Source organism: Lynx rufus, unplaced genomic scaffold (genome assembly GCF_022079265.1).
Source record: "Lynx rufus isolate CCGP_SWC_20201006 ecotype Redwood Valley unplaced genomic scaffold, mLynRuf1.p SCAF_7, whole genome shotgun sequence".
In the NCBI taxonomy this organism is placed as follows: domain Eukaryota; kingdom Metazoa; phylum Chordata; class Mammalia; order Carnivora; family Felidae; genus Lynx; species Lynx rufus.
Window position 1 is genome coordinate 31788790 of NW_025814889.1, and position 13489 is coordinate 31802278.

At 38.4% G+C, this 13489-nt stretch overlaps 1 protein-coding gene across 5 annotated transcripts in view; it reads right to left on the bottom strand.

Moving 5' to 3' along the window:
- The window catches only part of CUL2 (cullin 2), a 159285-nt gene that overhangs the window by 101674 nt on the left and 44122 nt on the right, over nt 1–13489 (bottom strand). Inside the window, exon 1 of one of the 5 annotated variants that reach the window (XM_047065423.1) lies at nt 1741–1832. The exons of 1 other annotated variant lie outside the window; for it this stretch is intronic. The gene's annotated coding sequence lies outside the window, so the exon portion shown is untranslated. Of the gene's footprint in view, nt 1–346; nt 825–918; nt 1262–1491; nt 1634–1740; nt 1833–13489 lie in introns of those variants that run through there. 3 more of the 5 variants (XM_047065418.1, XM_047065420.1, XM_047065419.1) reach the window with 3 other exon arrangements.

The window sequence follows — 13489 nt, forward strand, 5'->3', positions numbered from 1 at the left end:
CGGTTTTTTTCCTGACCACAGCAGCTCAGTCTTAATACCACAACTCCCTATTTCCTTCATAGTACTTAATGATTCTCTGAAATTATTTTTATTCCTTATGTATTATGTCTCTCTCTCCCACACCAGAATTGAAGCTCCAGGAGGGCAGAAACTCCACTTCTTGCTTACTGCTCTATCCCCTAATGCCTGTGATAATGCTTGACATACAAACGAAATACTTAATATTTAAGTGAAAAGGCAAAACCGGCTCTAAAGAAGGTCCACAACATTTAATTTAATGACTAGACTGTTGAGGATTAAAGACATGGATAAACCATCTTAATAGTCATAAAACACTGAAAATCACCAGAGGATGGAGCCTGAAGTAAGATTATTTCAGATGCATCTGAACATTCAAATACATAGAAAAGGTATTTTTCACACACTATGTGCATGCACACTGCAGAAATGTTCCCCCAAGTTATAAACAGCATCTGAAAAGAAAAAAAGGATAACTCAAAACACTGTACATCTGTTATTTCATCTGGGACTCTTTTGGAAGGGCCTTCCGAACACTGTATTTGGGCAAAAGAGGCAAAGGATAACCAATTTGTTCATTTGTCTGTCTTAGGAACGTGAGATTCTAAAGGGTAGGGTATTGCCCTTTGAGTGTTTTTAAATTTCTATTAGGTAGTCAGTAGTCAATCAGAACAAAGTGATTATTTCTCATATTTTACTTTGTACATTTGGAACAGACCTAGTTCAAAGATTTTTATACTGTCAAGTCAAAACACCTACAGTGAATGTTAATAGTTTATATCTTATCTCCAAAACTTTAACTTCTACGGTATTGCCCATCAACTGGTAATAGTAATATCCGAGGGAAAGGAGATGATTTAACAATAATAACAGTCTGCAATTTAGAGATATTTTATTTACATGAACGTATCTCTGGGGTTGTAGGTAATGGTCCAGGCTCCCTTGTGTGTAAATGCTCTGAGGAGTCTAAGAATCTTATTTCACCAGACCCTAACTGTAGAGACAGGTCTGGCGTGCACATAGGATACTCCTCCCCACAGCTATCAATCTTCGCTGTCTGCGGAAACAAAAGTGAAAATACTCGTGGTAAGGATATAAGAGACTGATGCCCCCCCCCACACCCCCAAACACAGAGTTGTGTATCCGTGTGAGCTCGTAAACAAGCAGAAGAGTACACGCACTCTCACCTTCCCTCCTTCGGAAGAAAATGGGGCCGAGGGAGGGGCGGCCAAGGCCGGGTAGGGGAGGCCCGGGATCCAGTCCAGGGGGTGGCCGGGCTTAGGGGTCAGCGCTCCGGGGAGCCGGGGTCCCTTATAGGACACCATCTTCCCTAGCCGCCCCCCTTTCATCCCTTTCCCCTCCCCCCTCCCCGCCCCCAACTCCTTTCCTCCGCCCCATCCCCGCCACCCATTAACCGGGAAGCGAAGTTTCCCGGCGCCTGCAGCCCGGCTCCCCGACCCTCAGCGGGGTTACCTTCTGCAGAAGCGGGACAAGGGACAGGGGACAAGGGGAGGGGGAGACAGCCCGAAGGAGTGAAGGACGAAGCCCCCGGCGAGGAAGGTGGGCGGCGGCGGCGGCGGCGGCTGTCAGCTCGCGTTCCCCTGCTCACAGCGCTGCCATTACTGTGCGCCGAGGCCGCCTCCCCGGCCGGCCGCCGCCACCGGCCCAGGAGACACGGGGGGTGGGAGCGAAGCCCGGGGAGACCGCGCGCCGGACGCTCACCTGCCACGGCGCGCAAACACAGCAAAGCTCAAGGCCGCCGCCGCTCCAGGACGGGACAGGGGCGGCGGGGAGAGGGGAAAAGGGAGTAGGAGGGGCTGGTTACGGGATCCGTAAAACAACCGTCCTCTTGATCGCCCGGTTTTTCCCCCCGACACACACGCTTCGATCTCCTTCTTTCGCTACCTCCAATTCCCCCCTCAGAAAGCAATGGTAGAGTCCGCGTTACGGCAAGCGCAGAGAGCCTGGTTTAGTGCAATTGCGAAAGGCCACGGAAATCGGCATTCAAAGTGACTCCTTGCGGTACTCCCTGCGAATGAGGCAGTCGTAGTTGGCTGAGCACAAGAGACTCGACCCACCAAGTTTGGGCACTACTAGTCACAATACTACTAGTCAGGTATTTTCAACAGAAGTATTTTCCAGACCTATGTGAATATTCTGATACCCCCACAATGGGGGATCTTTTCAAATGATCAAAAATGTATTAGCAAAACTACCTTCCCTTCTGACATACTCCTTTAGCAGGTTTTGTCTATAGCCAAATTCTGAAACCTTTTCCCTTCCAACGCTCTTTCTTAAAACTATCTGTGCCAATCCTTTAAGGCCCATTAGAAAATCCTGTTTGCTTCCTTGTCCAGGATATCAATTCTCTGCTATTCTCACATAAACCCATCTTTTGCTGTTAAAATAATTGGCAGATTGATTTGTGAGGTAAACAGAGTTTGAAGACTTTCCTGATGAGACTTTGGTGCTGTTAATAAATGTGACTTTTTGATATTGTGAGATGAGATATGTCAACGTATGAAAGATCTACATGACACCGTGAACCAATATTTTCCAAATGTCCGACGCAGGACATAACAAAATCATGCATAGGTAAAGGATACATTCAAAGTTCCAAGTAGACCAATGGAGATAGTTAAATATATGTATGTGTGTGTTTGTGTGTACAAATACATAAAAACAAGGTACAAAAGATTCCTTGATATGATTTCAGATTCTTCATTGCAAATAACCTCTAAGAAATTACCACTTGTCAACGTTTCTATAGTCTCAGAGAAGAATATTCACACTTAACTGAAAAGACTATTAAATTCTCCTCCTAGAGCCTTCTATTTTCTTCATATACTTGAATCATAGAGAACACTTTTATTAAGCCAGATATTAAAGAGATATGCGGGGGCGCCTGGGTGGCTCAGTCAGTTAAGCGTCCAACTTCAGCTCAGGTCATGATTTCATGGTTCATGGGTTTGAGCCCCGCATCGGGCTCTGTGCTGACAGCTCAGAGCCTGGAGCCTGCTTCAGATTCTGTGTCTCCCTCTCTCTCTCTGCCCCTCCCCTCCCCTTCTCTCTCTCTCTCCCAAAAATAAACATTACAATTGTTTTCTTTTTTATTTTTTTTAACGTTTTTATTTATTTTTGGGACAGAGAGAGACAGAGCATGAACGGGGGAGGGTCAGAGAGAAAGAGGGAGACACAGAATTTGAAACAGACTCCAGGCTCTGAGCTGTCAGCACAGAGCCTGGCGCGGGGCTTGAACTCAGGAACCGCGAGATCATGACCTGAGCCGAAGTCGGACGCTTAACCGACTGAGCCACCCAGGCGCCCCACAATTGTTTTTAATAAAATAAAAAAATAAAGAGATATGCAAAAATGTAAAACCATGCCATTCTTCTAATTTTTATTTTGGAAAATATAGTTATTATTCATAAAAACATGTGATGTATGTAGAAATGTGTAGGCATTTATTACTTTTTAATAATTAGGGTTTTTAAATTTCCCTTGTTAATTCTAACACAGTAACTATTGCTGGATATAAACCACATAAACATAAGCTCTTTGAGATCCTCAATAATTTTTAAGAGTGTGATCCTCAATAATTTTTAAGAGGTGCAGAGACCAAAAAGTTGAGAACCAGTGCCCTAAGTTATGAACTGCCCCTGCTCTTGCCACTTTCCTTTTAAACCCTAGGTGGAAGTGAATTAGCATGAAGGGTGACAGACATGAATCACTATCATTGTAACACCCCCTATTTCTAAATTCCAGAAACCTCTTATCCCTTCATAGCTTATCCAACCTATATAATAGGGAAATTACGTTTTGAAAAAAATTATAGCATCCAAGCCTTTTAATATTAAATTGAGATTAGTTCTTCATTCCAGAAAAAAAGATATTGTTTCTGGCCAACACTTCAACCCACTACTTCAAGCAATGTTGGTCTTTACCCTCAAACCTAACCTCAAACCTTAGTTCATCTATGAATCCTTTCTTTGTTTTAATTTTTAGAAGAAATTACATATATTACTTAAAAAATGTGTTTTCAGGGCACCTGTACGGGTCAGTCACTTGAGCATCTGACTCTTGATTTCAGCTCAGGTCATGACCCCTGGGTTGTGGGACGGAGCTAAGGGTGGGGCTTGCTTAAGATTCTCTCTCCCCTGCTCACCCTGTCTCTGAATAAATAAATAAATAAACACTTAAAATTAAAAATATTAAAAAATTTAAAAATGTGTTTTGGCCTACATAATATTTATTGAATTCTTTTATTTGTTTCTTGATTTCTAAAGTATACATGTGTTTTTGTAAAAAAAAAAAAAAAAAGCAGAGAGAGAGAAAAAAACTCTACCTATATTGCAGAAAAAGATGACCATGTTTAAATTGATAAATATTTCTCAAAATTTTTTCCATGAATATAATTAAATACATTTATGCAAATCAGATCCTGTTATAGATATGCTCTTTAGTAGTCAGTTATTTACATTTCAAAATCTTTATGATTTTGGTCTGAGACCATTAAATAATTCTTAGGCACAGTAATTTATAAATTAGTATTTAAAGAAGAAAACTAATGAAAAATATTTTATGTAGAATATCCTAATATGTCATTATATAAATCAGTAAAAAAAAGTGTGTCTATTTCATTTCCCACTTGTGAATATACATAATCTTCTCTTTAAAAATTTTCCAAGTTCATTTCCTAATCTCCCTGTACCTACTATCTGAGGAGCCCAACCAGAATCATCTTCTGCCTTTATAAGCTTCCTTTACACACATGAAACCCAAAAAAACCCTTATTTTTCCTGGACATTTGTGATTTCAAACAATTTGTCTCATTTTTACATTCTGTATACTAAATCTGACTCATCTGTCCTTGAATCTTCACTGGGAATTTGCATTTCCTGGTTATATAGTTTTTAAATGTTTTTCCACCTTTTGTTTCTAGTAAACAAAAAAATGAGATATTGGGGGCGCCTGGGTCGCTCAGTTGGTTCAGTGTCCAACTCTGAATTTCCACTCAGATCATGATCTCACAGTTCATGGGATGGAGCCCCATATTGGGCTCTGCAGTGACAATGGGGGCTGCTTGGGATTCTCTCTCTCCCTTTCTCTCTCTCTCTGCCCCTTCCCCACTTGCTCTCTTTTTCTCTCTCTCAAAATAAATAAAACTTTAAAAAAGAGAGATATTGAAGAACAGTTTTCATGTTTGGAGTAGCTGATTAAGAAGCTGCTTTGTGCTTATAAAAGTGCAAGGCTGCTCTTTGGGGAAATATCTGACTGTAGGACAGGGGCAGAAAATACACAAGATGAGCCTGGAGCATCTTGTAGTGTAAGAAGGTAAGGAAGTCCTCAAAAATAAAAACATGCATATTGACTGGAGTATGTATGAGGGCACAAGAGCCAAGTGAAAGAATTTCCAATGGCCATAACTAGAACAATTTGGGAAAGAAAATAAAGTATTAGTGAATTATAGCCCAAAGTATAAAATAAATAACCATGGATTCATACTAATATAAATAAATGATAGAATAAAGTAATAAATGGGGGAGAAGAAACAATCTTATCTCCTGTAGGAGAATTCCAAATAAATTATGTAGATACTCCACCTAAAGGAAGGGGAGCATCGGGGCTCCTGGGTTAAGTGTCCATGATCTTGCAGTTCATCAGTTCGAGCCCTGCATCAGGCTCTGTGCTGACAGCTCAAAGCCTGGAGCCTGCTTCAGATTCTGTGTCTCCCTCTCTCTCTGTCCCTCCCCCACTCACACTGTCTCTCTCTCTTTCTCTCTCTCTCTCTCTCTCAAAAAAAATTAATAAACATAAAAAAAATGGAAGGGGAGCATGACTCCCCATTTTGGGGGTGTGCACCATAAAAGTGACTTGCTTCCAAAAAATAAAAAGAGTAACTTTACAGTGGAGAAATATCACATAGCCAGATGATTAAAGTCAACATTAACAAGATAACTCATTGTTGATAATATGTTCCCTTGAAGTGATGTGATGAGAATGGCACTTGACCTCTGTGATCTTCCTCCCCAAAACGCACAATTCCAATCTAATCATGAGAAAAACATGAGACAAATTTCATTAGAGGGGCATTCTGTAAGATACCTGAGAAGTACTCTTCAAAATTGTTAAGGTTATCAAAAACAAGATAAGTCTGAGAAATTGTCAGCCAAGGGTAGACATGACTAGTGAAGGTAATGTGCATTCTGGATAGGATCCTTGAACAGAAAAATACATAAGGGAAAATCTAAGGAACCTAGAATCATATGGATTTTAGTTAATTATTGTGTATCAGAATAGGTCCACTAATTTTAACAAACATACCTACTAATAACGTAAGATGTTAACAGGGAAAACGGGCTGTGGAGAAGAGGGTATACAGGAATTCTTTCTCCATTATCTGCTCAATTTCTGTTTAATATGAAATAATTTTTTAAAAGTCTATCAATGAAAAAAACTCATACAACTGTACACGTAAAAAAAGAAAAAGTACAAGGTTTCTAATCAGAAAAGCTAGGAGTCTATGAGATTTTTCTGTATGCAAAGTAGAACCAGATGAACAGGTTATATCTCTGCCTCTCCTAGACAATTCTGGTTGAAAGCTATTTAAAGAGGGGGAAAAAAGGTATTCTCTTTCAAAAAAAAAAAAAAGGAGGGGTGCCTGGATGGCTCAGTGGGTTTGTGAGTTAGGACTTTGGGCTCAAAGCTTGGAGCCTGCTTTGGATTCTTTGTCTCCCTCTCTCTCTGCCTCTCCCCTTCTCACACTCTGTCTGTCTCTCTCTCTCAAAAATATATAAACATTAAAAATTTTTTTATTAAAAAAAAAGCCTGTAAATCCTTTATATTTCTTTGTAGTCACATTCAGATAGGTAATTTAACAAGACCAAAGACCAAAACTGTGTTGAAAGAGAGCTCATTTTAAAGAAATATAACTTTCACGATTTAAGATAGTACATTTAGAAGGTAATTTCTAGGAATTGGAAAGAGAGAGTGAATCTGAGTAATGGATTACAATTAGTAAGATGTGATATATGAATGAAGGAGAGGTGACATTTTCCTCAATGGTTAGATCGTATGAAAATATATGTGTCACTAAGCGTAGAACAAGAATCATGATCCACCCAGATAAATGCAATGGGGAAGTTGGGAGAACTTGTAACATAAAAATAAGTAATATAGGCCATCCTTTTTAAGGAGAAAGGGACAAAGCAGAGCAAATCAAATGTGGCAAATCTGGAAGCAAACTAATTTACAGAAAGGGTAAATGGGCTAAAAGACACTCTTTGGACAAAGGAAGGTGGTCAGTCAACAGTGTTAACTTGTGCTGAGTGGGTCCTAAATGCTTAAGCATGCTTAACATCAATGTTGTATAGGAACTATACAAGAATATGCAACCAGATTTCTAAAATAGAGTATTAAGTCAAAGCAAGGTTAAGAGCCTTAGCTGGGCATCAATGCCTTTTCCAATAAGTAGCCATACATGAGTCAAGTAAGCAAACACACACACCATCATTTACCTACAGTTTACTTGGCTAGATTTCTGTGGGAAACAAATAAGACTACCATTATACTAAGAATTGCACAATAGCTTACTATTTAATAAAAACATGCTATGAAAACAATTCATGTATCACACCAACCTAAAAAAAGTTACCAACTACTTCCTTCCAAAAAGATGTACTTTGCTGGTAAAAAAAGATAAAACAAAGTGAAACACTTACAATATATAGTCTTGGAAATCAGTGTATGTGTAAATTTGGTAGATCTTTTAACCTACACTATTTGTGACAAGGATTCACTGTATAGCCTAGATCCTCATCACATTTCCTCTAAGACTGTTCAGGGAAGACTGGAAGTGTGGCCTCTTTGCCCTGTTTGACAGTTTGTTTTCCGATCTTATTTATTTATTTTTATCTTAAATTATCATACAGTAAAACTGACTGGGGGAGGGGTGTACAGTTCTATCAATTTTAACACCCATGTAGATTTATGTAGCCACCACAGAATTGGAACTCAGAAGAGTTCTGTCACCCTCAGCAAGCTATTTCATGCTATTCCTTGATATTGCTTTGTTTTCTTTCCATGTCATCCTGGGTTCTCATCCAAGTTCTTTCTCATTTAAGTTTTTCTCTCATCTTCTCTGATTTCTGACCAATTGATCCTAGCAAAGAATATGGGAAAAGACAATGACTGTTATTTGTGGATGGGTATCTGGTAGTAAAAAGAAAGAGGAAGAGGAAATAGGAGAGGAAGCCCTCTGGGTAGTGGAAAAGCAGGAAATGTATTCAGAACACAGTTTCCAGTCTTCCATCTGGATAAGTCTCATTACCAAGGAAGTCTCTGCTTCCTCACCTATGAAAGTAAGGAGTTGGGAGCGCTTAAATTTATGTAAGAGACACAGCCCAGCACCTGGAAGTCAAGATGTTCTACAGGATTACGATGAAAAAATTCTTTTACAATTTTAACAGTTAATATGTAATTTTATTCTAATTCAGATGCTGTCTTATCTAGATTCTATTTTCTAAAATAGAAACCACAAACTATGTAAAAATTTGAAGATAAACAGAAAATTTAAAGATTATGTCTACTAGCTTAATGCTTCTTACTAAGACAATTATTTTTTTACCGTTAGTGATAGAACACTTAAGTCCAGGTTGCAGAAGAATACTAGGTTAGAAGAGTCCCAATTCCACATTTTACAATTCTATTACAGGCTTTACTTATGTGCAGGAAAAGAATATATAAGTTGAATCAATGAATGAAGAGCAATATTGACGCTGACCTCCCTATCACCACCACCCCTCTCTACACTATGAAATGTGAATGTGCCTCTGAGATAAAAGGGTAGCATCAATGTCACCACATGCTTATAACTTGTGACTGTCAGTCATCACTAAGTGTACTCCTTCCTGTTGAGACCTGATGCTAATCTAGAGTCCTTCTCAACACAATGACTGTGGCCAGGGAGCCATTAACAATCGACCAAGGTCAGCATGAGAGTTGAAATGCAATTGCTCTTCTTGATGTATTTGTTTTGTGATCCAAGTATATATAATTTTTTTTTCAACGTTTTTTTATTTATTTTTATTTTTGGGACAGAGAGAGACAGAGCATGAACGGGGGAGGGGCAGAGAGAGAGGGAGACACAGCATCCGAAACAGGCTCCAGGCTCTGAGCCATCAGCCCAGAGCCTGACGCGGGGCTCGAACTCACGGAGCGCGAGATCGTGACCTGGCTGAAGTCGGACGCTTAACCGACTGCGCCCCCCAGGCGCCCCCCAAGTATATATAATTGATTGATTCCATTATAAGTTCAAAGCAATAATAATGTATGAATCACTGTAAAGAATGAAGCACCTAACAATATATGTTTACTGTTTGGATCAGTCAGGACTCTTTCAACCGTAAATGGCAGAAACAAGTTCAAGCACAAAAGAAAAGTATTGGTTCACATTTTTAAAAAAATTTTTTAATGTTAATTTATTTTTGAAGGAGAGAGAGACAGAGTGTGAGCGGAGGAAGGGCAGAGAGAGAGGAAGACAGAATCCAGAAGGAGGCTCCAGGCTCTGAGCTGTCAGCACAGAGCCCGATGCGGGGCTCAAACCCACAAACCGCGAGATCATAACGAGCCAAAGTCGGACACTTAACCGACTGAGCCACCCAGGTGCCCCAGTATTGGTTCACATTAACTAGGAAGTCCAGAGAGCTAGCTGGCACAGGTAGATGCCCTAAAGCAGTACTTTTCAAATTTAAATGTCCAAACAAATGCCTAGAGATCTTGTTAAAATACAGATCAGATTCATAGATCTGGGAAGGGCCTGATATTCTGTTTCTGACAAGCTCCTTACTGACGTTGATGCTACTGGTCCACAACCACACTTTGAGTAGTAAGCTCAGGAAAAGGTGCTGAGAAAGTCACTGAGAGAGTGAATCTTAGAAGTTCTCATCACAAGAAAAAAAAGAAAAAAGAAAAAACATTTTTGTAACCATGTATGATGATGGATAATACACTTGCTGAGGTGTTCGTTTCATAAAGTATACAAATATCAAATCATTGTTGTACACCTGAAACTAATAAAATGTTATATGTCAATTATACCTCAAAAAATGCAACCAAAATAAGTGAAGAGAAAAGGTGTTAGGCAACCATCATATATGCAATATATTGCTCTCAAAGAGTTTTCAATCTAGTCACTGTTTTTAATATATATGGACACCATCTAAGTTGGCAAAATATAATAGAATATACTCTTTGCATTTTCATATCCACTACTACACTTCAAATCTGCACTGATTATAGCATTCAAAGATATTCCAGTTGGTCTCATTTACTGGGTACTATGAGGAAAATAAAAAAGGAGCATCTAATCCAGTCTCAGAGATCAGAGATACAGACTCATTCAGCACCCATTCAATTCTCTTCTCCTTTGCCTCCCTCTACATAGAGCAAACACTTCCTTGCAGCTAGGGATAACCATGTGACACATTTCTGGCCAATGAGGAGGTAGGCAAAAGTCCCAGGGGAAAAATTATCTTTCCTGAGTAAAAAAAAGAAAAAAGTCTCACAAGAGGCTTTTGTTCTTTGCCCTTTGTCTCTCATTATTTTCTTCCTGCCTGAACTTGGGCACAATGTCTTTAGATGCAGCAACCCATCCAGTGATTTTAAGGACAAAGGACACACCCTGAGGATGGCAAGGCAGAAAAAAGAATCCCCAGTCCTTATAAATATCTTTAAGCCACTGTTCCATCCCTATATTTGTTATTTTGTGAGACAAATAAACCCATTACATCTTTAAGCCACTGATGATTTTATTTTACTCCTAGCTAAATGCATTTCTAAACAATACAGATGCATTCCTTTTGGAAAGATATATAACCTGAAAGCTAAAAGCTAAATACTAGATATTAACCAGGCAAAGGAAGAACAATATGCTATTTGTGTTTAAATTCATATTCAATTATTAAACTTGAAGTCAATAGCTGAGTTTGTCAGAAGGCTTTAAGCTCCACTAACAAATCTTTGTTTATAAATCAAGTATACTCTGTATTAAAATTTTAAAAATACCTGCCTTCACTTCTTCTTGTTATTAATGCTCACTTTATAATTTTGATGGATTAAACTTCTTTCCCAAACATATACAAGCTTTATTAAGTAATTTCTCTTAAACTTTTTAAACCATCATCACAAAGTCAACATATAAAAATTGTTCAAGCATTTCACACACTAAACAAAGCGATGTCAACTTTACTGCAGTAATGACAAATCTTCCTTAGGACATAAATACTTTTACAAACCTATTCTAAACATACCAGCTTACTAATCAGATCCTTACCATCATGTTCTTTTAAATATGTCAAATTAAAACTATATTCCATCAGTCTCAAACTTTTTAAAGTACAAAAATAACATAGACAAGGTACACAATTACCATAAAGCTTATTCTTTTTTTTTTTTTAATGATTATTTATTTATTTATTTTGAGAGAGAGAAAGAGCAAGCAGGGGAGGTGCTAAGAGAGAGGGAGAGAGAGAATCCCAAGTTGACAGCATGGAGCCTGATGCTGGGCTCAATTCTGTGAATTGGGAGACCATGGCTTGAGCCGAAATCAAGAGTCAGTTGCTTAATTGACTGACCCGCCCAGGCACCCCAATAAAGCTTATTCTTAAACCAAGCAATGAAGTATTAATACCATGGGCTTAATTTACCTTTTCTACATGTCTGTTTATTTCTACCTCTTCCCAGGCCTGCAAAGTCACGTTCTCAACATAGAAGAACAGAAATATTCTCAGACTTGCTGAAGTCACCCCATATGCGATTCAGAACTGGGCACAGGGGGAGGGTTGAGTTGTAGTCAGGACTCTGGACTAGGACATGGGTTCAGAATGCTACTTCCAGCATGATTGTTTTATTTTGCAGTAACACACTAGCCCTTCCTGCTGTCATCACTGACCTGCTTTGGTAACAAGGGTTCCCACCCAAATCCCTGGCTTTCAATTAGGATTTAGAGTAAGTTTGAATTTTGTATAACTTTAACGTGTCCTCTGGGTATACCTTAAGTTTCAATCTTACCCATTTTCTTACTTTGGTTTGCTATATAATTTCATGTGGCCTGATTGAGATAGATTAGATTAACATTCTTATCTGAATTACAACCAGTATCTGCATTGCCTGATTTACACTGAAGAGACACTGTGGCTTCTTTGTGTGTTCCCTAGAGATCTCATCAACCATCATTTTACAGCTATTTTGTTGATAATCCCCCTCTTATTAATGAGCTACACTATTACTCTTCAATTTTAAAGCTGGACTTCTAAAGTAAAACTTAACATAATAATTTGTATTGTTCTTTTATAATAAGCACAAAGCAGCAAAACTAATACTAATACTAAGCAGCAAAAACAAGGTGAATAACAAGATTTAATGTGAATATACCCTAATAGAGCCACTTTTTGTGTGTGGAATTTTACAACTACCATTTTGGTGCATTGTTTTTTGTTTTAGGGGTTTTTGTGGGAAAGTATTGTATTTACTTGCTTATTCATTTAATTTATTTTTCTAGCTTTATTGACATATAATTGACATACAACATTGTGCGAGTGTAAGGTGTACAATGTAATGATTTAATATATATGTATATTGTGAAATGTTTCCCATAGTAAGGTTAGTTAACACATCATTCATCTAACATAATTATCATTTTGGTTTTGTTGTTGTTATGGTGAGAACATTAAAGCTCTACTCTCATAGCAACTTTCAAGTATACAATACAGTATTGTTAACAATAGTTACCATGCCATATAATAAATCCCCAGAATTTACTCATTTTACACCTCAAAGTTCGTTCTCTTTGACCAACGTCTCCCCATTTCCCCCATCATTCAGCTACTGACAGCCAATCATTCTACACTATGTTTCTAGGAGGCCAATGTTTTTAGATTTCACATATAACTGAGATCATACAATATTTGTCTTTAACTAAGGCTATTTCACTTAGCATAATGCCCCCAAGGTCCATCCATGTTGTCACGATAGGAGGATTTACTTCTTTCTCATGGCTTAATAATATCCTATTGCATATATGTACCATATTTTATTTATCTATTCATCCACTCATCAACACTTAGGTTGTTTCCATGTCTTGGGTATTGTGAATAATGTTGCAATGAACACGGGGGTACAGATATCTGTTTAAGATAGGATTTTATTTCCTTCAGATATATAATCAGAGCTGAGATTGCTGAATCATATGGCAGTTTTAATTTTTTAAACTTACTTTTAATTTTTTGAAGAACCTCCATACTCTTTTCCATAGTGGCTCTTCCAGTTTACGTTCCCACCAACAGTGCACCAGGATTCCCTTTTCTTTACCTCCTTGCCAGCATTTGCTATCTCTTTCTGATAATAGTCATTCTAATAAGGTGTGAGGTGATATTTCACTGTGGTTTTGACTTGTATTTCCCTAATGATTTGT